Consider the following 26,489-nt stretch of genomic DNA (forward strand, 5'->3'; position numbering starts at 1 on the left):
AATTCCCAGCACCTACATGGCAGCTCACAGCTGTCTGTAACTCCAGTTCCCGGGGATCTGATGCTTCACACAAATACACATATTCGCAGAACACCAATGCACATGAAATAAAAATAAATTTATTTTTTTTCAAAAATCCATATTAATTGATACCTACACATAAGCAGTTTTGAAAATGCTCAATCTACTGAAGGCAAATGTAGTGAAATATGTGGTAAAGCATGCCTGTGACCTCAGCACTTAGAAGGTAGGGGCAGGAAAACTGCATACTGTAGGCCAGCCTGGATACAGAAAATAAAAAGTAGGAGCTAGTGAGATGTCTTAGTGGGCAAAGCTGCTGCTATGGAGTTTGGGTTCAGGTCCCCAGCACCCACACAGAAGCTGAGAAGGTAAACCAGCCTAAGTGGGAGAAAGAGACAGAAAGCAGATCCCAAAAGTTTGCTGACCAGCCAGTCTAGCCAATCACTGAGTACCAAGTTCAGTAAGAAAACTTGCCTCGAAAAAAAAAAAAAAAAGGGAGATGAATACAGAAAGACATCCCATGCTGTGCTTTCTAAATGATGCACATACACAAAAACAGCCCTTACTGTGGACCTAGTGTGTGATGCTCAGTGAAATGATCAGAGGACTAATAAATAATACAAACAACTTCTGAACGCAAATTTCTTATCAAATTAGGCAATTAAAATATAAGCTCATATGGGGGCTGAAACAATGGCTCAGCAGTTAAGACTGTTAGCTGCTCTTCCAGAGGATCAGACTATGGCTACCAGTTCTGATGACAGAAAACTCAAAACTGCCTGTAACCCCAGCTATAAGGTGTTACATACCCCCTTCTGGCCTTTAAGATCACCTGCATGCATGTTGGAACACTGACACACAGAAACATTAAAGAATAAAGTAAGGAGACTGGAGAGATGGTTCAGCAGCAGTTAATGGCTGACTGCTCTTCCAGAGGACCTGGGTTCAAATCCCAGCATCTACATGGCAGCAGCTCACAACTGTCTGTAACTCCATAATCTGACACTCTCCCATAGACATATGTTCAGGCAAAGCACTAATGCAAATAAAATAAAGGCAGATAAATTTTTAAAAAAGAATGCATTTTAATAAATAAAATAAAAATAATTTTAAAAGATATAAGCTAGTAAGTTAACCAAAAATATGTCAAGTATTAGCCATACAGCTACAATATTTTTGAGAGGACCAGCAAGATGACTACGTGGGTAAAGGTGCCTGCTGCCTGGTGACCTGAATTAGATCCCTGAAAACCACATAAAGGTGGAAGAGAAAGCCAACTCCACAAAGTTGTCCTCTGACCTCCACACATGCATTGTGACATGCAGTCCTAGACACACACATCACACGAGCATATAAGACATACACAGTAAATGATGTTTTGTTTTTTAATATTTTTTTCACATGAGCATAATCAATAAATAAATGAGCAAAACCAATAAATAAATGTTTTTGGTTTGGGCTTGTTTTTTTGTTTCTTTATTTTTCCCTTCGAGAGAACAGCAAAATGGGTCAGTGGTACTAAGCCAGACACCTGAGTTTGAGCCCCAGGACCCAAAGGAAGAAATATACCCCCAAGTTGTTTTCTGCCCTCCATACATATACTCTGGCATACAAATGTGTGCAGGCAAACACAGACACAGTAAGTGTAATTTGTTTTGCTTTTCAAGACAGGGTTTCTCTGTGTAGCTCTGGCTGTTCTGGACTCACTATATAGACCAGGCTGGCCTCAAACTCACAAGAGATCCACCTGCCTCTGCCTCCTGAGTGCTTTAATAGTCATGTACCACCATACCAAGCTAAATGTAATCTTTTAAAAAAAAAAGTTTTACATATTTGAAAAAGAAGCTTTTGATCCAATAGGATTAACATAACCAAAATGATTTGATAAGAATATAAAGAATATCAATAACAATACCATATAGAAAATGCATTTTTACACTTTTATCACATTCTTACTTATTCACTTTTTTGCATGTATGTGTGTGCACACATGTGGAGGTCAAAGGACAACTTGTAAACTGTTTCTCTCCTTCCACCACATGGGTCTCAAAGCAGACGCGGGCTGTTAGCTTAGTAATAAACACACTGCCTGCCGAACCATCTAGTTTACTAGCACAGGAGACAATAAATTTACTATGACAAACTCAGGATAACAGCAATGAAAAGAAACAGCTGATTCTTTTAGAATAGAAAATATTTAAGGAGTAAAACAGTGCCAAGTGGTGGTTGGTGGTGGCCAGTGGTGGTGCACACCTTAAATCCCAGCACTCGGGAGAGGAGAAGAGGCAGTTGGATCTCTAAGTTCAAGGCCAGCCTGGTCTATGAGTTCCAGAACAACTAGGAACAAAGAAACCCTGTCTTGAAAAACCAAGAGAGAGACGGATAGAGAAAAAAAACAAACACAAAAAAAAAGATGATACAAAGGTGCTACCTTTAGAGTATAATCACTAAATATTTATTAATTACTACATGTCATACTGTGCTGGGTATTAAGGATACATTCAAAAACAAAACAAATGACTTCTTTGCTCCTATGGAGTGAGCAGGAAGACAGATAATAATCACACAAGCAGGTGTATCATTATAAACCGTAATAGGTTCTATGAAGAAAAGCAACAGAAGCCAGTATTAGGGAATAACGGGAAAGGACTAACAAGACTGGGTGATAAGACATTATCCCTGATACTCTACATAGGCTCAGGCACACTGGGAGGCAAAGGCAGGTGAATCTGCGAGTTCAACGTCGGCAAAGAGAGCTCCGAGACAGCCAGAATTGTCTGAAACCCTGTCTGAAGGAGGAAAAAAACAAAAACAAAAAAAACTCTTCCTGAGCAGAGAAGGGATGAAGTCATTTTTAAAAATAATTTAAAAGGATAAAAAGAAGAGCGGTTGTTAAACAATCATGAGGACCAGAGTTCAGATCCCAGCACCAACTTAAAAAGCCAGGGGTGCCAGAGTGGTAGCACGTGCCTTTTTTTATCTTAGAACTCCAAAAGGCAGAAACAGGTGGATCACTGTGGCCAGCCTGGTCTACAAAGCGAGTCTAGGACAGCCAATGCTACCCTCTCTTCAAAAACGGACAACAAACAACAACAAACACACAAAAGGGGTTTCACAAGTGCCTGTAACTCCAGCTCCAAGGGATCCAACATTTTCTTTTGGACTTTGTACAATTCATACGGACAGCTCCCCATGATACACACACACACACACACACACACACACGACTTGGTCAGAGCATGGTGGTACATGTCTATAGCTCTATAATTCTAGTACTCAGACAACTGAGGCAGGAGGATACTTATGAGTTCAAGGCCAGCCTAAGATTCATTTAAAAAAAGAAAAAAGGAAAAAATTGGCAGAATACTTACCCACCATATGCAATCCTCTGCAACACACACAATTATTTCCTCAGCTACACAGAGAGACTGAGATCAGCCTGGGCTATAGGAGACCCTGTCTCAAAACTCAAATTAAATAAGACTGTCCAGATAAAAAAGAGAGGGGCCAAGTATGACATTCTTGAATAACAAACTAAAGGGATGGAAACTTTGGATCATATACAAAGGGAAGGAGTGGCTCAAACAGTAAATAAATAATACGTACTATATTTTAAAAGAATAAATGCTGAGTATAGGAAGGGAATTGTGCAATAAAAGAAGAGCTACAAATTCATCAGCACTGAGATATCACTAAGAACTAAAAGAATACATGAAAACAACAGCAGCATGCCCGCTATATTGTAGCTCAATTTTTTAATAGTTCGTTTAATTTTATTTTGGTAACGAAGGTATCAGACTCTCTGGACCTGGAGTTACAGACAGTTGTGAGCTGCCATGTGGGTGCTGGGAATTGAACCTGGATCCTTTGGAAGAGCAGGCAGTGCTCTAAACCACTGAGCCATTTCTCCAGCCCCTGTAGCTCAGTTTTTAATATAGTAACTTAAAGTTTGTTCTTTGAGATACCCCCAACAATACATCATATAATGAAATAAGGAATAATGAAATAAAGATCAACCTGCCAGACCTCAAACATATGGTCTGTCCCTCACAGGGTCTGGCAGTAACTGCACTGAGCTCAGCTCCCTTGTGTATAAAATAAGGATAATAACCACTTCTTAACTATGAAGTAAGCTACTGTAATTTTCTCCCTACAGTCACCCAAAACATTGAGTAGTCTGAAGGGTATTTTAATTTAATTATTATTTCCTAATAGTATATGGAGGGAGGGACAATAGTTGATGCTAACAAGAGTTTCCACTCTTAGAAAATTCACAGATGGGAATGAAGGATTGTACAACAGAAATAAATTAAGGAAGAGAGAAAGGGCTGGGCAGTGGCACATGCCTTTAATCCTGGCACTTGGGAGGCAGAGGCAGGTCTTGAAGCCTGGTCTACAAAGTGAGTTCCAGGACAGCCAAGGCTACAGAGAAACCCTGTCTCAAGAAACCAAAGAGAGAGAAAGATGGGATAAGAAAAAGAAATGTGGGCTGGAGAGATGGCTCAGCAGTTAAGAGCACTGTCTGCCCTTCCAAAGGTCATGAGTTCAATTCCCAGCAAACACATGGTGGCTCACAACCATCTGCAATGTGAACTGATTCCCTCTTCTCAGAGATGTAAATGCAGACAGAACACTCATATAAATAAAATAAATAAACCTTTAAAAAAAAAAAGAAATAGAAATGTGGCTTCTTCTTGATTCTAGAAGTTCTTCAGGAAAGGTTTTTAGCATTTCGTAAGACAGATATGAGCCAATGCAACTGAGTCAAATTCAATGACTCAAGGAAAGTATAAGAAGAAAGAAAAAAATCAGATGTCTTCCTAGCAAGCCATAATTTCTGCCTAATATATCCTTCTCCTTTTTATAATTTTGGCTAAAATAAGTCAGAGATTAACATTAAGGATAAATCTGTTACATGTGGGAAGGCTTTCACCATTACACAGGGTCCCCACTCTTAAGTCTTATGCGGACATGTTATGTTACTATAACACTTTAAAGGGCTGGAGAGATGGCCCAGCAGTTAAAAGTACTGGTTACTTTTCCAGACGACCTGGGGTTCAATTTCAACACCCACATGGTAGCTCACAGCTGTTTGTAATTCCAGTTCCAGAAGACCCAAATCCTCACAAAGATATACATGCCAGTCAAACAACAATACACATGAGAATAAAAATAAATCATTTTAATATAATATTTTAAGCATTTAATATGTATACAAGCAACCATTTCAAAGGAAAATGCTCACCATTAAATATTAAAGGTTTCTCTATTTCCTACCAAGTTGGCATACAGACTCCTTAGTATTCACTCTGATCTCAGAGTATAAAAGCTAAGCACAGAAACCTCCTAAACTTCCTTGGTATTAATGTGTTAGTAATTCCTTTTTTTAAAAAAAGTTTAAAAGAATAAAAGTAGTAGTGATTTCACAACCATACACTATTCCTTTGCCAAGGCCCAAACTATACACCTAACACTGGCCAATTAGATCATAAATAAACTATGTATAACATATGAATTCAGCAAATAAATTTATTATTATGTGCATCAAAATTTGTAACAAATCCTTCAGGTTAAATTAGCTGAGTCCTACAAGCAGTGTGCTTTACCGAGTTGGTACTGTCCCCAAACTGTTAGATGAAAAAGTTTCAACTTTTGGATCCTGAATGTCAGCTTAATGGTGGCTTCCACTGCAGGGTCACTGCACCTTTCTGCCAGCTTCCGTTATACAGATGAAATATGTCATCAGCTTACATATCCATTGTTCTAATACAAATGTCTCCGACACTAGCAAAACATTAAGCACTTATTGTATACAGCACATATTTTCATATGGTCTTTGTACCAAACACATCACACCTCCAAAGTATACTGACAACACTCTGGAAGAAGCCTATTTATTGTAAAATACATGAGTGTTTTTACTGGGTCCACAGTGACACAGTGGGCTGATTCAAAAACGTAGAAACTAAAGCTTTCCATTCCTGAGGGAGCATGCATAGTGGATTTAACTGTGGACCTTCCACACTAACTTGGTGTTGAATTCCAGTGCCACTTCTTACTGGGGTTATGCATGAGCTTGGACTTGTCACTTTTACACTCTGACCTTCCATTTGCTCAACTAGCAGTTCAGACTTGTTGAGAGGACTAAATAATATACTCGCCATAACTAATTCCCTTTCTTGGTCTTCAGGCTTAAAAACAAAAACAAAAAAACAAAACAAACAAAAAACAAGGAAGGCCAATTACCAATCCGTGTTACAGGAGCTGGAGAGAGGGCAAAATGTTTAAGAGCCCTTCTTGCTCTTCCAGTAGACCAAAGTTCGGTTTCCAGCACACAAGTCAGGCACCTCCCAACCATAACTGCCTATGAATGAAAACTCGGGGGGGGGGGGAGTCAATCCTGAGAGAGCACCTGAATTCATGTGAACATTCCCATACACAGGGACACAATTAAATAAATAAATCTTTCTGAAATCCATGTTACCGGTGGGTGGTCAGCTGTCAAACTATTACTTCCTGCCTTCATAGTCCAATCCATTCCTTATCCATCCCACTATTTCTAGCTTTTAAAACTTTAGTTGCTATGTTTAGAAAAGTGATTTAATTTTAGAAACCTGGAAAATTCTTCTGAGCAAATTGAGCAAAACCTTAATCTGCCCCAAGGGGAAATTCTGTGCAAAACAATTATTTCTAACAAGAGAAGAATTTTCTATGGGGGTTATAAAATTTAACCACACAAATGCCACCAAAGCTGCACACAGAGTGACAGAGCAATCTGGAACACACTGTACAGATTTTCCAAAAGGAAATAGCCTTTTGGAAAGGGGTTGCTAAATCTTCCTAGGTGATCTGAATTCTTCCCGGCTCTGTCACCAGTCCAGATAGTTAAGCCAGAACCACAGCAGTTGGTAAAAAAGAAAACGCTGGACAAACCTCAGCTCTCAAAAATATCCCCCAAAAGGCAGGGAGGTCCAGAGAGTATTTTTTCCCCCTCAATGGACAGAAAAGCCACCACGAGGCGCTCAGAGGCATAATTCTTTCCTCCAAGGTCATTCAAGTCAGTGGAGAAGGTGCGACAGAGAATCTGCAAGCTCCTCGGGAAAGCACACTGCGGAGATTTTTTTTTTTTTTTTTTTTTTTTGAGGTGTGTGAAGGGGGGCGGGGGGTATGGCCTGCTCTCTTCCCCTCTCCCACCCCGAAGTGTGAGCACCCGCCTCGGCATTTCCGAAACAAGCCGCAACAAGCTCTGCAGTGTTAGGAAAGGGGCTGACGCGATGAAGAAACAGATGCTCCGAAGCAAGATGGGTCTCCCTCGGCCGGCGCAGGCTCCCGCGAGGTAATTAACAGGGACCGCAGGCACCTCGGAGGGGTCCCCACCGGGCAGCCGAAGCCCCCCGCCCCGCCGCGCCGGCTCCCCCCACCCCCCTCGCTCGTCGGCCGGCCAGCCGCAGGCCGAAAAAGAAAAAAAAAAAAAGCGGCTCCCGAAACCGCACTTCATTCCTGCGCTTCGGGAAGCCATGGCTCCCTTCCCCGGCGGGCCGCGGGGCGGGGTGCGCGCTGCGGAAAGTTCTCCGCGGCGGCGGGCGGGGGCCGGCGGCGGCCCGGGCGCCCCTGCGGATTCCACCATTAATTAGTCCTCGGGACTGTCGACTGGCAACTTAAACAAAGCGAATGCCTCGAATTCCTTCCCGGGCCGCGGCGCTCCGGCCGCGAGACGGAGCCGCGCGCCGGCGGGAGCGCACGCCCCGGGGCCTCCCCCGCGTCCCCCGCGCGCCGCGTCCCGCACGCCGGCCGCGGCCCTTCCTGTCCGCTCACTTCCTTCCTCCCCGGCCGGCCGCCCCGCCGAGCCCGGAGCACCCCGACGCCTCCCGGGCCGCCGCGGCCGCGCTCGCCCTCGCCCGGCGGCTCCTCCGGCCCCTCAGAAACCTCCCTCCCCCTCCTCAGGGGAAGGAAAAAAAAACCCTCCGAGTCTCTCCCTCCAACTCCGGCCACACTCTCCCGGGCTGGCCCGCCGGAGACCTCCCCTGCCCGGCTCCGCTTCCAGAAGCCGCGCGCACTCCCCGCCGACTCCGGGGCTCGCCGGCCGAGCCCTCCCCACGACCCCGACGCGCAAGCCCGGCCCGCGGGCCGCCCGGCCGGCTGCACTCCCGCCGCCGCCTCACCTCAGCGGCTCCGGCCCGCGCTCCCGCCGCCGAAGGATCCGGCGCTCCGCTCCCGGCGGCCGGCGCCTGCTCAGGCTCCCCGGACTGACAATGAGGGGCGGGGCCTTGTGTGGCGTCACGCTCTGGGGGCGGGGCGGAGGCCGGGCCACGCCCCCACGGAGCTTCCTTCTCCCTCCCCCCCCCCAACCTCCCACTTCCAAGCCCAGGGTTTGAACCCAGCCAAGTTTTCATTGCCTTCCTCGCTGCGGTGCCCAGGATCTGGGCTAGGCTCCGAAAGAAGGCCAGGCTGGATTTAAAAGGGACGCTCCCAGTAGCCTTGCGAGGGTGCAGTGAGATCATCCATGCAAAGAGATTAGGGCCTGAAAAGGAGTAACCACTCCACGGTTACTCCGGGAGCGTGGAGAAGAGTCTTGGGCGCGGCTCTGAGGTCATGAGTTCTAGTCTCACTACCTCCACATTCATTCCTCAGGCGCTGCCAGGAAAGTCCTTTCTCATCTTGCATTTCTCCTTCTTTAAAATGGGAATCGGTGGTGGCCAGGCAAGGGCCCGGAGAAGGGGGAAAAGGACTTTTGAAGGTGGCTAAGGACCCACCCCCAAGAGAATCGCCCTCCCACGCGCTGGCACCCAGCAGTCCGCACAAGCCGGGACACAGATGGGCTAGGAGCTGCTTCCTCTCTGACTGCCGCAGTATGGTTGGTCTCTGGAGACGCCTCTTGTGTAAGCTCTTTATTGCCTATGGAACAGAGGCCAAATCCGTGGCCTGGTATGCGCACTTCCTACCTACCTACACACACACACACACACACACACACACACACGTGCACACACTGCAAAGTTTACCCAGACTTCCTTCAGCACACCCACTGCTTTCCCACATCTGGCCCTTTGCTCATCTCTTTCCTCCTCACCTCATCTCCTGGGCATGTCCTCCTAGCTTCCCCCAGGCAAAAGCCAACCCCCTAGGCTCTCAGGACCTCGACCTCAAGGCATTGGCTTGAGCTCTCACAGGGCCACGGACACATTATAACTTTGTCCAGTTGGGTGTGGCGGTGGCATATGCCTGTGATCCCAGCGCTCAGGAGGGAGGTGCAGTAGTAGTCCCAGACAAGCTGGGCTGAGTAAGAGAACGCGCCTTTTAAAAGAGTAATGCCAGTCAGCTGGGTGGTGCTCATGCTCGGGAGGAAGAGGCAGGCGGATCTTTGTGAGTTCGAGGCCAGCCTGGTCTACAGAGCAAGTTCCAGGATAGCCAGGGCTTCACAGAAAAAAACCCTGTCTCGAAAAACAAATAAGTAAATAAATGAATAATAAAGCCAGTCTGGCCACGCATGCTGATAGGCAAATACTGAAGAAGATGAGACAGGAGGACCACCAGCCTGGAGTACCCTTTGGGGCTGGAGATATACTTCAGTTCGAAGAGCATTTGTCTGTATGCACGGTGTCCTCCTGGCTTTAATCAGCTCATAGACTGATGTGGTAGCCCACACCTGTAATTCCAGCACTCAGCAGGAATTCAGGGCCTGGCATGGCGGCACACAGAAGTCTTTAACCCCAACGTTTGGGAGGCAGAGGCAGGCAGAGCTCTGTGAGTCTGAGACCAGCCTGGTCTACGTAGGGAGTTCCAGGACAGCTAGAGTTATATAATATAATGAAAATCCTATCTCAAAAAAAAAATTTTTTTTCCACATTCAGCGCTGGGTAGATTGCATAGTGGTTAGGGCATTTTTCAGAGGACCCAGGTTTAGTTCCCAGCCCCCACAGCTCACAACAACCTGCAGCTACAGTTCTGAGAGAGAGCTAATGCCCTTTTCTGGTCTTTGCAGGCACCAGACACATATATAGTAGCAAAACAATCTTCCACATAAAAAAAATAATAATAATAACTAAAAAATAAAGTTTGTTGTTGCTGTTTTTGAGACAGGGTTTCTCTGTGTAGGCCTGGCTGTCCTGGATCCTTCTCTGTAGACCAGGCTGGCCTCGAACTCAGAGACTCACCTGCCTCTGCCTACCAAGTCCTGGGATTTCATACAATAAAGTTTTTTGAAAGAAAATTAAGGTCAACCTCAGCACCACAGTGAGTTTGAGGCCATTCTGGGGTACATAACACCCTGTCTCTAAATAACTAAACTTTCCACCTGTCTCAGTGATTTCCAGGCACGAGAACCCACACACGTTTGTGAAATTCAACTCGTGATGCCACAAACCCATTTCCCAGCTCATAGGCATCACTGAGCCGCAGTCCCTCCACCTGTGAAATGAGAACAATTATATGGTCCTGGTGGTACTCATTTAACCTGGATTTAGAACACCAGCTCAGTGGTAGAGCATTTGCCTACCATAGCACAAGGTCCTGGGTTCAGTTCCCAGCACCCAAAGATTAATTAATTAATCATTAACTATGATAAGCCAACCATAGTGATACATGTCAGTAATTTCAACACTTCAGAGGGACTGTGAGGTTGTGTAAAGCCTGGGCCACACAGTGAGATGCTGTTTCAAATAATAATAATAAGTAAAATGACTGTGATATTACATCGAAAGCACCAGGCACAAACAGTACAGTTGTCATTCTTATTTTTCAAAATTACCACTATCAGAGATATTTGTAGCTTCTAATGAACATCACACAGTGTCCTTTGACGACCCACCCAGTCACCAGGTTGGCGGGAATGCGTTGTTATCACGGGAGTTCAAGGCCATACTGGGCCATATGACATTAAGACCCTGTCTCAAATGCTGGACATGGTGATGCACGCTTGTAATCCCAGCATTCTAGGAGGCAGAGGCAGGTGGATAGCTGTGAGTTCGAGGCCAGCCTGGTCTACAAAGTGAGTTCAGGACAGCCAATGCTACACACAGAAACCCTGTCTCAAAAAAAAAAAAAAAGAAAGAAAGAAAGGGAAAAATTCACCATCATTTTACAGGGGAAGACCTCTAGAGTCCAACATAAGGAAGAGGTTTACTGAAAGTGGCCATCAGGACAGAAACCAGTTCCCCAGTCTCCAGACCCCAGGTGGATTCTTCAGGCCCCAGGGCATGTGTCTTGGCACAGCTCCCAGCTGACAGCTGCAAGTCCTCCCTGCAGGTTCTTGCAGCAGAGTGTCCTGCTTCTGCTCTAGGCCTCCTCACAGAGAGACGGATGTGAGTTAGGCTGCCCTTAGCTGCAACACGGCCTTTCAAAAGAACCACAGCAAGGCACTGGGCATTTCCAGAACACCAGCCTGTGGGAAGAGGGGAAGGGCTTTCTGATTAATTTCCTGTGTTGCAGATAGGCAAATAGCTGTCCTGAAATGCCTGGGCTAGTTCCCAAGGGCCCCTAAAAACTGTGGTTTATTTTTAGACTAAGAGATTCAGAAATGCTACTTCCCATGAAAAGTAAGCATGATCACAGGACTGCTTCAGACAGGGAGAGAGCCTTTCCTCTCTGCTAACACTGACTGAAGGCACCAAAACCATTCAGAAAGGACAGCCAAGCACTCACAGGGAAGGGTCCAAAGGTAGAAATTTCTCTGAAGTGGTCATGGTGCCTGCCATTGATCACTTACAACTCATTCAAGGCAAAAGCTTTGGAATGGGACAGGTCAGGAGTCAAATTATAACTCTGTTTTTCAGTTATGGAACCTCAGACTTCCAAATCTCTGCCTCCAGTTTCTCATCTGCAAAATGGAAACTGTGCCTACCTCCTTCAGTGGCTGTTGTGGATTGAATGAAATAGTGTAAAGAAGAGCTGTTGAAAACCTAGCACTCACCCAGCAGTGGTGGCACAGGCCTTTAATCCCAGCACTTGGGAGGCAGAGGCAGGCCTATCTCTCTGAGTTCATAGGCCAGCCTGATCTACAGAGCAAGTTCCAGGAGAGCCAGGGCTACACAGAGAAACCCTGTCTCAAACAAAAAAAAAAAAAAAATTTAAACAGGGCTGGAGAGATGGCTCAGAGGTTAAGAGTGCTGGCTGTTCTTCCAAAGGCCCTGAGTTCAATTCCCAGCAACCACATGGTGGCTTACAACCATTTAGAATGAGATCTGGTGCCCTCTTCTGGCTTGCAGGCGTTCGTGTGTGTGTGTGTGTGTGTGTGTGTGTGTGTGTATGTGTGTGTGTATGTGTGTGTTATTGGGAACTGAACCCAGGCTTTCATGCATGCTAGGCAAGTGCTCTACTACTGAGCCACACACCCCACCCCCAGCACCATGTCCTCCCAATAAGTCTCCCATGCATTGGCCTCTGGGCTAGAAAGAGAACTAAACAGACCTGTCCTCAAGGAGCCTTAAAAGGAGCAGGTCTGCAGGCAGAAGGAGGTGTGTACCGAGTGAGGTTAGCTGCTGCAAAGAGTAAGCCACAGGAGCACAGATGTGCTTGAAGCCTGTGGTTTGTAATATGTGTTTAGCCTACATATAGGAAGAAGAAATTTTCCCCCATTCCTTTTGTTTTGTCTGTGTGTTTATAGGAATCTTCCCAAAAAGACCTGACTGGACGCTAAGAGGGAGGAAATCGGATGAAAATTACAGCCGCAATACGTATTAGCAGGAGGTACCTGTGCCAGCTGTGTTTAGTGCCACAGAAAAATCCCAAAGGTATCTGGGTGTGGTACCACATGCCTATAATCCCAGCACTCCAGAGGCAGGAGGATCAGCTCAAAGCCAGCCCCGCCTACATAAGACACCTTTTCCAAAATGAAAAGTTCTATAAAGCTCATCCCCATTTTTTTGGTAGGGTCCCAGTAAATGCTTCTAAAAAATACAGAATTCTTTGGCCAAGACTCGGGATGCCAGCAAACATATATCCATTCCTTCAGCTTCAGCCCTGAGAAAAACTGAGATTCGAAATTTAGGAGCTGGGGCCATCCGTCCATGCCGAGCATATGCTGAGCCTCTGCAGGGCCCGAGATTTTATGCTTAACAGGCACACAAGTAGTGGGGGCACTGTGTGTGTACAGGGTTGGGGGAGGGCACAAATCCCCAGCTATCCCACTTACCAGCTTCACCGACTCAAATACGAATCTCTTCCGGGCACATCCTCACGAGCACACCTAGAAAAGACCAGGGCATTCCATATACCCCGACATACTAACAGCTAAAAATCAGCCTGCACACTGATGTCCCACACACCCCAAGAACGGCAAGCTGGCAGCTCTTGTGTCCTGTGTGCCTAAACTCACACTTTCATTTTCCCCCATAATATCTTCCTGCAATTCAGTTCTTTTACAAGCAGCACGTATTACTTTGTCATCAGAAAATAAGGCAGTAAAAGCATATATAAAAAGAAAGCTAACCAAGCCGGAGTTAGCTCACCTGTGTTGGTTTGCAAACAATAAATTATAGTGCAATGATGAATGAGGCCAAGGAGCAAAGTCTCACAGGAATCGTGGAAAGTGAGAGTGGGGAGGGATGAAATCACCTGCCTCTGATCGGCATGTTTTCTAAGTTCTTTCATGTTCCAGAGTTCCCATACTACACCCATTTCATTCACTCATTCCACAAACACCCGTGAACCCTTGAGCATAAGCTAAGAATCACGATTGACTGTGCCACACCAACTATGTCATGTTAGAGGAAGCCTTTATCGCTCTTCTTTTTTAAAGGTTTTTTTTTTTTTTTTTTACTATTTATACAGCATTCTACCTCTATGTGTGCTTGCGCACCGGAACTGGGCACCAGATCTCACTATAGATGGTTGTGAGCCACCCTATGGTTGCTGGGAATTGAACTCTGGACCTTTGGAAGAGCAGCCAGTGCTCTTAACCTCTGAGCCGTCTCTTCAGCCCTATTGCTGTTTTTTTTTTTGATTGGGGAAACACAGCTTAGAGGTAAAGAAAGCCACAGAGGCAACATTGCTTGTCTAAAACCACAGATTTATTTGAACCTACCCCAAGAGTGGTGTAAAACCAAGGGCTGAGTCCTGGAAGCTCAGGATGGAGCTCAGTGGTAGTCAGCTTGCTTAGTGTGAGTGAGGCTTGGGATCCCTCCTTGGCGCTGCCTCCCACCTCCAAAAGGGGGGGGAGGGCTGGTACAAGCCACTAAATACTTCGTCAGTCCCCACCCCTCCTCAGGATAAACACATACGGTGACACTTTATGCAAATTAAATACTTCGTATGTTATAGTGGAAATGAAATCCATTATCCCAGCCCTCTAGGGGCTGGGTGTCACTCATCTCTGGCCCTCGTGCTGCTAGCCCCCATTAGTGTTTATCTCCAGGACTGTTTAACCCCTGTTAGCACACATTTAGAACCATCTTCCTCGCACAAACCCACTTCGTTTCCCTCCCTGTCCGGTCCGGGACCTCCTCGGAGATGGAACGCTGCTTATTCATTTCTGGCGCTTTTCTGCCCTTAATGCAACGCTTGGCACGCCTCTCTCCATTCCTTCACCCTTTCTTTAAACTTCACAACAAATGGCTGAATGTTTAACATGTGTCAGGGCTTCGCACGCTTGCTCTAGCAAAGGTCCTTCACTCTGGGACTTTTGAAGTGGAAAGACGGGGCACCGAATAACTGTTTAATAACATCGGTGTAAGTGTTACAAGGAATCAGGCCATATGCTATGAGGGACAGAGGGATGCAGGGTGGGGGCTTGAGTCTAGGAGAGCTGGAAGACTCCTTTAAGAAGAGACCATGGCCTGGACTACTCAAGAAACCTATTCAAGACCACACACCTGGTGAGGGGGAAAAGGCTGGGACTTAGGCCTGGGAATGACTGGTTCCAACGCCCTTGCCCTACTAGAAAGCACCGCCCTGTCATGTCCTCCATCTTTTTTTTTCCTTGGCTCATATTGGTGAAAAAAAAAAAAAAAAAAAAAAAAAGGATCACGGTCTGACCATCACAGCAGCTTCTTCAAGGTCTTGAGATTTGGTCTCAAGAAACTAAATCTCCGGCCGCCAAGCACAAAGTTGTGAGCAGAGAAGCCCTGAGCCTAACGCCAAGGGCTCCGGCAACTTCCTAGCGACGCGGTGGACCACTCACCCACGTCCCCCAAGCGCGTCGCCCCCTAGGAGCGAGCTGTGAGTGCGCGCCCTCCCTCCCTCCCTCCCTCCCTCCCTCCCCGCACCCCGGCGCGGCGGCGCCCGCGGGATCGCGGCCACGCGGCTGCCGCACTGGCGCAGGGATGGGCTGCGGCAAGGGGCGCGCGGCGCGGTGACAGCTCGCGGCAGCGGGGACGCGGCGACGCGGCAGCTCCGGCTCTTCCCACCCACGGGCAGGGCGTTCCCGCCAGCGAGCTTCCTGCAGCCGAGGGCCGGGGCGGAGGGCCCCGGGGCCTGGCAGGCCGGGTTCCTGGCTTTCTCTGCGTTTCCTGACCGGGGGATGGGACCCGCGGCGCACAGCTCCTTCCCCGGAACCCGGCCAGGAAGCCGCGTCCCTGGGAACTCTGGGGTCCTCCTCTGCCGGGAACGCACGGTGTGTGCGTGCGTGCGTGTGTGCGCGCGTGCGTGTGTGCATGTGTGTGTGCGTGCGCGTGAGCGCGCGTGTGTGTCAATCCTTGGAACCGGGCGGGAGGCCACACACTTATCCCAGATTCCAAGCCCCTGATGTCAGCCTGTTAACTCCATCCTTCGGATGAGAACACTGAGGCTGAGCGATACAGGGCGAGCGAGCGCCAGGCTACGCTCGGGGATCCAGGACAGCTTACAGGGTCCATTGGAACTCAAGCCATCCTGCTTGTCACAACAGACTTTACCCACTGGGGCAGGAATCTGACAACCGGAGAGGTCACGTGGGTTCCTTCCCCTACAGCCATGTAACTCAGAGAGGAATTTGACTCCAGGCCTCTGGACCTCAGGCCGGTCCATTCATTACCCTGCCTCCTCGGCCGTATCTCATTTGTTAGTACCTCAAACGCCCACCCAGAACTCAGCACTAAGCCGTTATCTTGGAGAAGACCACGAAACCTGGCACCCAAGCTAACGGGCATCCTACCTAACTCTTTCTACGACCTTAAAAACTAGTGAGGATCCTGCCTCTCTCTGACTGTTTCTTGTCGTGGTGTTCGCTGTAGTTCCTTCCCCGGTGAACAAAAGTTTGGTTTAAACTGCAAATGTAAAGCCGGCAGATGGGCTCATCCTTAAAACGTCTGCCGCGCCATCGTTAGGACCCACAAAAAAGCTGGGCGTTGGTGGCGCACACCTTCGAATCCCAGCACTCTGGAGGCAGAGGCAGGCGGATCTCTGAGTACAAGGACAGCCTGGTCTACAGAGCCAATTCCAGGGCAGCCCGGGCTACACAGAGAAACCTTGTCTAAAAAAAATAAAATAAAAATTAAAAAAAAAAAAAAAAAAAAAGCTGTTGTGTGCTGTGGCTGCCCAAGCCTGTAACCCTATCAGTGGGAGGCAGAGACAAACAAAACACCCGAATACCTGAGGCTCATTGGCTAATCAGCTTAACTAAACCAATGAGCTTCAGTTTCAGTTAAGAGAGTCTGTCTCCCAAAGTACAGGTTGGTAAGCGACTGCGGAGGGATGCTGACGTTCGGCCTCCACGCATCCGTGCACACGACAAACACGATTTTTAAAACATGGAAATGTTGTGTGTGCGTGTGTCAGAGAGGAAGCTATGCACACATGCTGTGGAGGCCAGAGGTCAACACGCTCAGTTGCTCTCCACTTCATTCTTTTTCTTCAGATTCATTTTGTTTTTTAAATTGTGTGTGCATGTGTGTGTGAGTGTGAGTGCAGGTACCTTTGAGGCCAGAAGAGGGTGTCAGATCCCCTGGAGCTTTAGTTACAGGTTTTTTTATTTTTATTTTTTTGTGAGCTGCAATGTGCTTGCTGGTAACTGCACCCAGGTCCTCTTCAAAAGCAGGCAATGCTCTAACCACTGAACCATCTCTCCAAGCTCTCTCCTCCTTATTTATTTTATTTATTTATTTATTTATTTTGAGGCAAAGCCTTTCACCGAACCTAAAGCTCTCTAATTCAGATAGGCCAGCTGGCCAATAAACTCCAAAGATCCATTTCCCTAGTCCTGAGATTACATGACACATTCCCGAGCCATCTCCTCAGCCCTAAATGCTCTTTTACCCATGGTTTCTTGCAAGCAAGGCAAACCTATTTTCCTTCTTGTGGCCAGACTGTATCCATACATACATGAGCTGGACCTGTGTCAGCTATTCAGTAGAGAGGCCTCCCCTCCATGTTTAGAGCTGTTTCAGAGAAAAGCAGCCCAGACTACATTTTTCCAGCCCTTCTTGCAATTACTATGTGACTCCTTTCTACCAATGGGATGGTGGCAAGGATGACGTGGGCACCACATCCAGGCCAATGTGGTTAAGAAGTATGCATGTGCTCTTCCATCTGCCAACTGGATGCCAACACCAGGGTGACCTTGGAAGCCACACATTGAATGTGGCAGAGCCTGAGTCAGTCTGGGTTTTACTCAGTCCCTATGCTGGCCAGGGCATACACTGGAAGAGCTTCATTTCTCTACTACATTTTCAGATATATGTGTAGTGTGTGTGTGTGTGTGTGCGTGCGTTCACATTTGTGCAGCCTTTCATGTAGCACTCTGAGACTGATGTCCTGTCTTTCTCAATCACTCTCCACCTTAGGAATTGAGGCAGGGTCTCCACTGAACCCAGGGCTCTCTGGCATTGCTGCTGTAGCTCACTGGCTTGCTTTAGAGATCCCATCTCCTCTTCCATGCTCTGGGGTTCTAAGGGGGGCCACCACACCCACCTGACTCTTAAGTGGGCTGGGTTTGGGGGCAGGCATCCAAACTGCCATCCTCACCCCACACGACAAGCCCCTTCCTCACTGAGCCACAGAACAGCTTCCTTTTAGTCAGGCACCGAGATGCCAGCGTTGGTCCGAATTTCGTGAACGCAGGGCTAACGCACACAGAACTACAGAACGCAGAACTCTCGCTTTCTATCCTCTGGGAGCGGCTCAAAGGCATTCCTCCTGCGCGGCTGTGACCAGCTGGCTCAGCCGGCCTGTCAAAAGGTCTCTATTCCAAAAAGGGTTTGGAGGTGGCTTCCGCTGCAGCCTAAAGACCATTTGATCAATAATTAAAGAGCAGGAATCAAGGAGTAATGAAAGCCTGGGCAGAAGGCCAGGGAAGAAGGAAGGAAGAAACACGAAAATCCGACTAGAGCAGCAAGGTGATGGAAAGTCTTCTGAGGACAGAGGCTGTGACTTAACCCAAACCGTGGCTCTGGGTTTTCCTGGCAGTCAAAGCAAAGAAGGAGGCAGGATGTGCTTCAAATTGTAGGAATTAGTAGACGTGATTAAGAGCACAGGAGCACAGTGCCTGGAGACAGTGCTGTGTTAATTAACCAGCTTTCTCCCCACCCCGCCCCTGGTGCCGGCGACTGAATCTAGAGCCTTCTGCCTACCAGACAAGCTGCCTAGCAATGGCCATGTTATTTTGAAACCCAGCTCCTCCACTTAGCAGTCACAGGACCGTAAGCAACTCTTGAACGTTCTCTGTGCAAGGCCCTCTCTTTGGGGGTTATTTGGGGAGATTAAATGAATCAAGTAAGGAGTGTGAGGCTCGGACAGGAGGCCTGGCATGAGAGAGCTTGTGTATGAGAATTCATCATCGGGTTGGTAGCATGTGTCTCACAGGTGCACGTGAGGTTCTGGGTTCCGTTCCCAGCACCTTGCCTCCACAAAGAAATTTTGTCCTGATCTGACTGAAGAATCAGGCCAGTGATTTGGGGAAGGTTCATGTTTCAAGTCTCCCCGGCAGGTGTCGTGCAAATGCCAGGGTTGGTGCCGCTAAGCTGACAACTGCTGTGCCCTGTGTTGCACGTTTCTTAGTGGCATCCGGCCCAGTTCCACTCACTGGGTAATTCTAGTGCTGAGAGAACCTTGGGCTCTAAGTTGCACTGACCTATCCACAGGCCAAGTAACTGTAGCTCTGTATACAGGTGTTACCTGTCTCCAGCCTTGGTTTCCCCATCCATACAATGGGCTGAAGAACAAGTGGGACCTACCTCACACAGCGGCCATAATAAGCAGCTGTAAGGGCATGCATTAAGGGTTGGGTGTAACTCAGTGGTCAAGCCCAAGTGAGGCCTCAGGCTCAATTTCCCAGTGTGCTAGAAAGGAGGAGGAGGAAAGGGAGGAGGAGAGGGGAAGAAAGGGGAGGAGGGGAGGGGAAGAGGGGGAGGAGGAGGAGAAAGAAAGAAGATAAGAAAAGGAAAGGAAAAAAAAATAATAATGTAGGACCTAGAAAGATGGCTCCATGGTTAAGATCACTTAGTGGGTAAAGCGTAAGGACTGCAGTTCAGAACCCAGCATTCACTCCCCCTGCCCCCGAGACAGAGTTTTTCTGTGTAGCCTTGGCTGTCCTGGGCTCACTTTGTAAACCTCGCCTGGCTCAGCACTCACATTTTGAAAAGTGGCTGGGGTCTTCTGGTTGCCGGCCTTAGCTCCAGGTTCACTGAGAAGTCCTGTCTCAAAGAAGTAAAGACAGCGGAGAGTGATGGAGCAGAGCACCTGATGTCCTTCTCTGCCCTGTGTGCAAGTACTGACAAGTGCACAGACACACACTCACAGGCACATAACTTACACACATACAAAAACAAAGGATAAAAACTATAACAGAAAGACAGCTGATCAAGGTGGCTCACATGTTATCCCAGCACTCAGGGAGGCAGAGGCAGGCTGATCTCTGTGAGTTGGAGGCCAGCCTGGTCTACAGAGTGAGTCCAGGACGGCCAAGATTACACAGAGCAATCTTGCCTCAAAAAACAAAACAAAACAAAACAAAACAAAACAACAACAACAAAAAATAAATTAAATAAACAAAAATAAAATAAATTGAAGCAGGAATATATACAAGAAGTTTATCACAGCAACTGGGATTAGAGGAAACCTTTAATGTACAAGCACAAAACAAGAAAGCAAACAATGAAATGGAATGGAGGCTCTTCCCTAGAAACCTGGCCCAGGAAAATCACTTCGAATGTTTAAACAAGGGCACAGCCACAGCTCCTTCCTCCAGAAGGTGGCCCTGGACTGACGAGGTTGTTTCTTTGCCTTTGGCTACAATTCCCTTGGCCTAATTCCAGGTGGTGTCAGCCTGGGGCTGACCTGATTTTAAAACCCACCCTGGCTTGAAGAGGTTCAGGCAGGCCAGAAAGAGTACCCACCTACATAGCCACAGGCTCTCTGAGGGATGGAGAAAAGCCTGAAGAACCTGAAACTCCCCTTTCTGGGTGTTCTCTGACACCCCCCAAATTATTTTGAGCCTTAAACACATCACCTTGTCCAGCACCCAAGACAGCCTCAAAGGTTGATCTTAACACATTTTACGTTTTATGTTTTATTTAGCGTTATTGTCGTGTGTGTTTGTTGGGGGCAGTGTACACGCCACAGAACGTGTGGAGGCTAGAGGACCATTTTGTGGCGTAGGTCCTCTCCACTTTCATGTGGGTTTTGAGGATCTAATCCAGGTCATCAAGTACCGGCTGAGCCATCTCCATGGCCCTATAACCACGTTTTACAGATATAGTGACTTGGCTGTGGTTAACAGCCAATAATTAGCGGAGCTGGCACCTGAAAGAGATGTTTACCACCGGTCCGTGTCCTAATGGGATGCCCTGCTCTGTGCATGCCACCCCCCCCATCTGGTTTCTCTCTTATCCATTTTCTCTCCCTTCTAGGATATACCAGCTAGAGAACAGATCTCCTTAGCCTAGGGAAGCCCCCTGCCCTGTGAGAACTAATAGCTACCCAAGACAAGCAGTTTCTGTGGGGTGCTAGGGGCCCATGGGGAGGTCTTGGTGGATGGATGGAAAATTAACGCCAGCCGTCATCACCCCCCCATCCAGCCCGCAGCTCTGCCTCTCTGTCTCCAGACTTTTCCACCTCCCTTCCTCTGTCTACACACAGCTCAAGGGTGGTACGCTCAGTCCCCAGGGCACCATGCTGTCCTCCCGCTGAATAATCTTCGGTAGCTCCCTGATCCTCCCAGGATAAAGTTCAAAGCAGATAGCTTGCTTGAGTCCCCAAGGTCCAGCCAACTTCCCATCCAATCCTCCCTTTCTTCTAGGCCTTCCTCAGTCCTGTTCCCGCCTCCCTCACCCCAGTATCTCAAACCGTTCAAAGTTTCCAGCCTCTGAGCCTTTGAACTTACAGTTCCCTGTGCGGTGTGAGCTGGGCAGAGGGCTGATTGAGCCGCTGGGCCTGAGCTGAGCTGTGGAGCGATCAGATCCAAGAGCGGCCAGGGCCTTCCCGGAGCGATGGCAGACACTTCTGCCGTCTGGTGCAACGTCCCCAGTGGTGGTCACTAACCTAGGGAGAGCACCTACAACTCCGCCTCTGTGCAAAGCCCGGGGAATGGGGACCTTATCTTGAATCCCTTTCGGTGTGCTAGCACCCCTCCCTGAGCCGGCTGCTAAGAGGGTCCGCAGAGACAAAGATACCCTGTCCCGTGTGCTGGCGTCTGTTTCCCAGCTCCGACCAGTGCTGCTTCCATGGTCAGGCGGAAATCACTCTCTGAGTATCTGCAGTGCGCACAGCCGTCATCACCCCCATGACCTTGGTGCCGTCCCAGAACAGGCCGCGCTCGCACCTGCTGGTTGGAGAAAAGCTGTGGAAGAGGAAGGGGTTTGCCGACCCTTCTCTCTGCCCTTTTCCTTGATGCCTCTGCGCCACCTGGTGGACAGATGTGGAATGGACCAGGATTTCGGAGGAGGCCAATGCCTTTCTCAAACTTCCTGAGGTCAGATGCTTGTACCTAATTAGATGATCCTATGATGGTATCGGAGACTCGTAACAGCCCCTTTCGGGACTAGGTTCTTCTTTCAGAAAAAAGGCAGGAAGAGAACAAGTCCTTCCCGCTCTAACACAGCCAAGGTCCCTGTCTGAAATTATTCTGTCAGGGACAGAAAGATGGCTCAGTGGTTAAGAACACTGGCTGCTTCTCCAGAGGGCTTGATTACCAGCACCCATGTGACAGTCCACGGCCATCTGTGACTCCAATCCCAGGTTTCATTCCTCTTCTAGCTTCCTTGGTCACTATATATACAGGCAAAAAAAAATCTGGTGTGTGTGTGTGTGTGCGTGCACGCGCGCGTTAATCTTTAAAAACAAATGAAAATCGAAGCTCAATGTGGTAGCACATCTTTAACACCAGCACTCAGGAGGCAGACAGGGAGATCTCCATGAGTTGTAGGCTGGCCTCGTCTACACAGGGAGTTCCAAGCCAGCTAAGACTGCCTAGTACACCGGTTCTCAACCCTCCTAACGCTGCAACCTCAAGCCATAAACTTACTTTCCTTGCTACTTTATACCTGCAATTCTGTTACTGTTATGACTCATAATGTAAATACCCGATACGCAGGATGTCTGATATATGAGCCCTATGAAAGGGTTGTTTGAAAACCCCCAAGTTGAGAGCCCCTGGCATAGTGAATTCCTATCTCAAGACAACAAAAACAAAGAAATCAAATCAAAACAAACAAACAAAAAGGGATATGGCTGCATTTGATCCCAGCCTGTCCTTAAAACTAGGTTTGCACTCTTGCCTGGTTCCTCTCTGCTTTAAGCCTGTTTTCTTAAGCACACAATTGTCACATTATGGCGATATAACATGGTGCCTGTCCGTAGGCAGAGAGGCTATAGCTGAGCCATGGTGGCACGCACCTCTAATCCTAGCACTCAGAAGAAGGCAGAGGCAAGTTGATTTCTGAGTTTGAGGCCAGCCTGATCTACAGAGAGAGATTTAGGACAGCCATGGCTACGCAGAGGAAACCCTGTCTAGAAAGAATCTACGGTCTTTGTAGACCACTAGTGAAACACCACAGTGTCTGGCTAGTGCGGGGTTGGCATAGGTATGGTGGGGGGAGAGCACACTGTCCCCAAATCTGTTCAAGGGTACTTGGTGGGCACAGCAAGGAAACAAGCAAACGAGCTGCCTACGTGTGGTTCAGGGAAGCTGGGCGAAGCGGCTCTTGCTTTTAATCCCAGCATTCAGAAGGCAGAGGAGGCAGAGGCAGGAGACTTTCTGCGAGTTAAAGGACAGCCTGGTCTACATAGTGAGTTCCAGAACAGCCAGGGCTACATAACAGAGAGACCCTGTATCAGATAGATAGATAGATAGATAGATAGATAGATAGATAGATAGATAGATAGACAGACAGACAGATAGATAAAAAGTCAGAATGGCTCAGGGAGGTAGCGGTGCTGTTCTTTGGTGACGTCACCTAGACATGAATGCTCATTTGTCTCTTCCAGCGTGTTCCAGAAATACCCCAAACAGAGACCTTAGCCATTCAAGTCCCAGCCTACCTATCTGCAGAATGAGGATAAAGGTGGTTTCCTCTTTACTGAGCTGCTGGGGGTCATGGAGGTAAAGTAATCCAAGATGATGAGCAGCTGTCCTGGCATGGATGACCTGACTGAAGGTGTCCCAGCTGACCTTTAAAGTCCTTTCCGTAGATCTGGGGCCCCAGCTTCCGCCTCTGGGAGCAAAACTCGGGATTAGCAAAGCAAATAAATGTGTCATTGTGAGACCCTTCAGGCAGAGGACTGCCCACATCAGGTGCTTGCCAGAGACTGTAAAGAAGGTGCTGTCCCCTCTCTCTGTCCCACGCAGCCTTGACTCTGGTGACAAGCTGACTGAAAGGGTACCCTGAGGGGGTGGGGCGCAGCACAGGCTGGGTGAAGAGAAACTGTCTGCCTTTCTAATCTGTTTTGTGGACTTTGATCCCCAAATGGACTCTGAGCTATGGGAGGGATCCAGAGGCCATATGGGGACAGAAAACAGCCAATCATAAAAAAAAAAAAAAATTGCCACCTGGCAACTGGACATGGCTCCCAGGCTCTTGTTCTGTAGTCCAAATCATCAACTATATTTGGCTTGCCACTTAATTAGTTCCAAATGAGTAAATGGTAGCCTGGTCCCATTCAGTGATTTCCCCAGTTCCGAACACTGAAGTGTCGGGGACAGCACCAGGCCTCTGAGGTTTGTTAGTATTGTTAGTCATGTGCACCAAAGAACAAACTGAGTCAAAGAAGCATGGAACGGGAAACCCTGGTTACCAGTCATGTATTTTCCACACTACTGTGTGTGTGTGTGTGTGTGTATGTGTGTGTGTGTGTGTGTGTGTGTGTCCAGGTATATGTGTATGAACATACATGCACCTGTGTGGTGAGGACAGAGGTTAACCTTGGGTGTTGTTACTCAGGATGTCATCCACACAATTTTGTTTTGTTTTATTTCCTTTTTGTTTTCTGAGGCAGGGTTTCTCTGTGTAGCTGTGGCTGTCCTGGACTCGCTTTGTAGACCAGGTTGGCCTTGAACTTGTAGAGACCCTCCTGCCTCTGCCTCCTCAAGTGCTGGGATCCCAGGCACGTGCTACTTCGCCCATCAATCCACAAGATTTTTGAGACAAAGTCTCCCTCACTATTACCTGGATCAGGTTAGCTAATCCTGAGCCTTGGGGATCTGCTATCTCTGCCTTTCCAGTGCTGGCACCATAGGCCCTCAGCGCCCCAGGCGTGAGGGCACATGCTTTACTGACTGAGCCATTTCCTCAGCTTTACTGCATCACAGTGGCACACACACTCATGAGCCATTAGCACCCTGGCCACATCCTTTGAGGTTTCAGAGTGCAGACTGGCTTGCATTCTGGCAGGGTAACACAGGACAAATGATTTAACTTCTTTCTTCACTGGGCTAAGTGGCCAATGTTCATAAACACTTAAGACATACCTTTGTACACAGTCAGAGCTCAATAAATGCTAGCCGTTACCACTAAGCACCCAGTCTGGCTGTGTGCCAGGGGCTAAGAGGACAGAGATAGATAAGTGTCCCCGAAGGGCTCAGAGCCTGATGGAATCACAGGGTGAGTGCTGTGCAAGGAAGGGGCCTGACCTTGAATGTGGAGCCACCTGTGTCCATCTGTGTTCACCGAGCTCAGACATCTGCAAAACCGTCAGGATCAACTTCCTGGAGGCCAGAAGTCTGTTGTCGATTAAATTATGGGGAAGGGATGGCTTAGTATGGAACCATTTGCCTAGCATTTGTGAAGCCGTGGGCTAGCTTTTTCAGCTCTGAAAAATAAATAAATAATAAACAAACAGAACTGTCCTGAAAAACTGGGGCTGTAATGGTGTGTGCTTGCAGTTCTGGCTACCGAGGCAGGAAGATCACTGGAGCCCAGAAGTTCAAAGCCAACCAATATGGGTAACACAGAAACCAGGCCTTTTGTTTGTTTGTTTATATTTTTCAAGATAGAGTTTCTCTGTGCAGCCCTGGCTGTCCTAGAACTCAGAAAGCCTTCTGCCTCCAACTCCAGATTAAAGGCATGAGCCACCATCAACCAGCTGAAAGATGTATTTTTTTTTTTTTAAATAAAATCAATTGGAAAAAAAAAAAACTAATTAAATCCAGGAATGGTTGTAGTTCCTGGACTTGGGAAATGAAGGAAGAAGTTTGATACCTCAAAAACAAATACGTATTTTTTAAAATTGTAAATGAAGAGGTATTGTGGGGTCTGGGGGTGGTTATTTATTTGTTGTGTATGATTATTATTATTATTATTATTTTGGTATTTTGCTATAGGATCTCACTATGTCATCTTGGATGGCCTAGACTCAAAAGGTCCTCTTAACCCCTGTCATTTCTTGCCTTTGGGACAGTGTGCTCTTAAAAAATAAATGTGGGCCTGGTGGTGGTGGCACATGCCTTTAATTCCAGCATTCGGGAGGCAGAGGCAGGTGGATCTCTGTGAATTCGAGGCCAGCCTGGTCTACAGTGAGTTCCAAGGCAGCTAGGGCTACAAGGAGAAATTCTGCCTCAAAAAACAAACCAACCAACCAAAGAAACAAATGTGGCTTTCTATGAGAAAGGGACAAAACTGACACCATGAACCACACTTGCATAAGCCAGAATTAGCAGAATTTCATGCTGGACGAGGCCCTGCCCTCCCCCACCGTCATCTCTGTCACACTGGGTGTGTGTGTCTGTGACTAAACATAAAAGAATTAAAAGCATGCCCAGGATGAGGTGGGAGGGAAGGAGACTAAAAGGAGAAAGGTCCTCGGTACAGGCCACCTCTTTGCTCCTAAGAAACTGTTTGTTTATTTGGGTTTATGGGGTTGAACTCAGGGCCTCATGCATGCCAGCCCTCAGGCTTTATCTACCTATCACCTCTCTACTGATTTACATATAGGGTCTCCTGTACCCCAGGCTGGCCTCAGACTTGCTATGTAGCCCAGGATGACCTTAAATTTCTAGTAGTAGGATGACAAGCAGCCACTGTGCTTGGTCTACACTGTATACCCAGGAGTTCCTCACACGCTAAGCAGTCGCTCTATCACCTGAGCTATATGTCCAGCCCTGCCTCAAGCTGACTTTAATTTTTTTG

General features: G+C 47.7%; 1 protein-coding gene and 1 pseudogene across 6 annotated transcripts in view; one reads left to right on the forward strand and one right to left on the reverse strand.

Moving 5' to 3' along the window:
* The window catches only part of LOC110545394 (high mobility group protein B3-like), a 51,730-nt pseudogene extending 44,079 nt beyond the window's left edge, over positions 1–7,651 (forward strand).
* The window catches only part of Luzp1 (leucine zipper protein 1), an 81,364-nt gene extending 73,065 nt beyond the window's left edge, over positions 1–8,299 (reverse strand). For 2 of the 6 annotated variants that reach the window (XR_009590549.1, XM_060379284.1), the window contains exon 1: positions 8,184–8,299. The gene's annotated coding sequence lies outside the window, so the exon portion shown is untranslated. The remainder of the gene's footprint in view (positions 1–8,183) is intronic. The other 4 variants (XM_021631472.2, XM_021631468.2, XM_021631469.2 and 1 more) reach the window with 3 other exon arrangements.
* Between the last annotated feature and the right edge of the window lie 18,190 nt (positions 8,300–26,489).

This window comes from Meriones unguiculatus, chromosome 3 (genome assembly GCF_030254825.1).
Source record: "Meriones unguiculatus strain TT.TT164.6M chromosome 3, Bangor_MerUng_6.1, whole genome shotgun sequence".
NCBI classification, from domain to species: Eukaryota; Metazoa; Chordata; class Mammalia; order Rodentia; family Muridae; genus Meriones; species Meriones unguiculatus.